This window comes from Eriocheir sinensis, chromosome 62 (genome assembly GCF_024679095.1).
Source record: "Eriocheir sinensis breed Jianghai 21 chromosome 62, ASM2467909v1, whole genome shotgun sequence".
In the NCBI taxonomy this organism is placed as follows: Eukaryota; Metazoa; Arthropoda; class Malacostraca; order Decapoda; family Varunidae; genus Eriocheir; species Eriocheir sinensis.
In genome coordinates this window covers 6,081,950-6,084,449 of record NC_066570.1, presented here as the reverse complement: position 1 = coordinate 6,084,449, position 2,500 = coordinate 6,081,950, and the positions used below count along the sequence as shown (strand labels likewise).

The window sequence follows — 2,500 nt, the reverse complement described above, 5'->3', positions numbered from 1 at the left end:
AAAGGAGACAGCTCAAGGGCACAAAAATTAAACATTAATAAAAAAAAGCCCGCTATCTGCTGCTCCTAAAAGAATCCAAAGAGGTGGCCGAAAGATAGGTCAGTTTCGGGAGGAGAGGTGTCCTGATACCCTCCTCTTGAAAGAGTTCAAGTCGTAGGCAGGAGGAAATACAGATGAAGGAAGATTGTTCCAGAGTTTACCAGCGTGAGGGATGAAAGAGTGAAGATGCTGGTTAACTCTTGCATAAGGGGTTTGGACAGTATAGGGATGAGCATGAGTAGAAAGTCGAGTGCAGCGGGGCCGCGGGAGGGGGGGAGGCATGCAGTTAGCAAGTTCAGAAGAGCAGTCAGCGTGGAAATATCGATAGAAGATAGAAAGAGAGGCAACATTGCGGCGGAATTTAAGAGGTAGAAGACTATCAGTATGAGGAGGAGAGCTGATGAGACGAAGAGCCTTTGCCTCCACTCTGTCCAGAAGAGCTGTGTGAGTGGAGCCCCCCCACACATGAGATGCATACTCCATACGAGGGCGGACAAGGCCCCTGTATATGGACAGCAACTGTGCAGGAGAGAAGAACTGGCGGAGACGGTACAGAACGCCCAGCCTCGAGGAAGCTGGGCGATTTCCCCTCCAAGATGCAGAAGTCGTGGAAAAGTATCACTAGGAACAGTGCGGCGGAATTAACGACGTAGAAGACAGCCAGTCCCGGGCCTGCCGGCTTCCTGTCGCTCTCCAAATAGGGGCGAGCTACCCCCTCTTCCAGTCAGGAGGAATAGTACCAGAATGTCATACGGTATAGTTAAGACCACATGCAACCCGCGAATCATGTGTTTGAGCTGCTCCACACTGATGGTACAAACACCAGCTGCCTTTCCACCCCTCAACTTTGTTACAGCCTCTTTGACCTCGTCAATAGAAGGAGGGCTTTCGTCAGTAGGTGGATCAGCATCCGCCACCTGTAACTAAACATTTGGGAGTTGCCCGTTTGGAGGGTTTGCCTTGTACAGGTTCTCAAAGTACTCAGCCCAACAAAACCTCTGCCCATTCACGACTGACACGAGACAACTATCTGCATGCAGTTCCGATAGCGCTCCCCTGAGGGAGAGGCTCGGAGCAGAGGTTCTTCAGGGCTCGGCAAGGAGGTGGGGGGTAACATGCCCTCGACATCCTCAGCAAGACTCCTGACGTGCCTTTAATTGTCTCTCCCCAGGAACGGTCTAGTCCTAGGCGACAGAACCCTGTTTTGGTTCTGATTCCCAGCAAACCTGGCAGCGCGACTCTTGATATTCTCCAGCGCATCCCCCGCGGCAAAACCACTCCTGGATCTCGTGCGCTGTCCAGTGCGCTCATTTGCTGCTTGAAAAAGTTTCACGTTTGAAGGTATGCCACAGCTCTATAAGGGTTCTGAGCACATTGAACCGATTGGAGACTGACACTTTATACTCTTAGACACATGCCAGGTCTTCCAGTCTCTCGACACGGAACACATTATGGAACACCGGGCCTGGTTCTGCAGGCGGGAATCACTTTTCCACCACCACAGCCACCCCTGAAGCAAGATAAGGACTACGGGTTAACCACGTGTGTTTACAAGCAAGAAAATCATATTTCGTAACCACTTACAACAACAACAACAACAACAACAATTACTACTACTACTTCTACTACTACTACTACTACTACTACTACTACTACTACTACTACTACTACTACTACTACTACTGCTATTACTGCTACTACTACTACTACTACTACTACTACTACTACTACTACTACTACTACTACTACTACTACTACTACTACTACTGGTGTTACTACTACTACTACTACTACTACTACTACTACTACTGTTAATACTACTACTACTAATAATAATGTACTACTACTACTACTACTACTACTACTACTACTACTACTACTACTACTGCTATTACTACTACTACTACTACTACTACTACTGCTATTACTACTACTACTACTACTACTACTACTACTACTACTACTACTACATAAATGATACCTCCACCCATGTTTATTTTCCCGACACATAATCATGGAGGGCTCCATAGCTTGGAGGTCATTAGCCCCAAATCTGTTCTCTAATGACTTTGGCATCCAACCATATCACTAATACTACCTAGCACTAAATCACCTATCATCTATTACGTCCAAATCCCCCTTTCCTTCCCTACTCAAGTCACTCCCGACCCACCCTAATGTCACTCTCCACCACTGTGGCTTCATAGTCCATATTGGAGATGTTGGTGGCTTTTGGGCCAGAGTGTCTGGTGCCCCTGAGACATAGGATGGCCGACCTGAGCAGGGAGAACGAGAGGCGACACCTCATCCAGGCGACAACGTGGCTCCTTGGCTGATGCTTCCTTTCTGAGATTAGTTCCGCGAGTCGTGCGTAGAAGCATCGGGCCCTGGGACCCATCCCGCCGGATGTGGGGAAGATGAGGGGGTGAAGCTGCCCTGATCCACATGTTGGATTTTTCAC

General features: G+C 48.4%; 1 protein-coding gene across 1 annotated transcript in view; it reads right to left on the bottom strand.

Annotated features, from left to right (window-relative positions):
• LOC126986688 (shematrin-like protein 2) overlaps positions 1 to 2,500 on the bottom strand; it is a 16,923-nt gene that overhangs the window by 10,017 nt on the left and 4,406 nt on the right. The window lies entirely within an intron of this gene.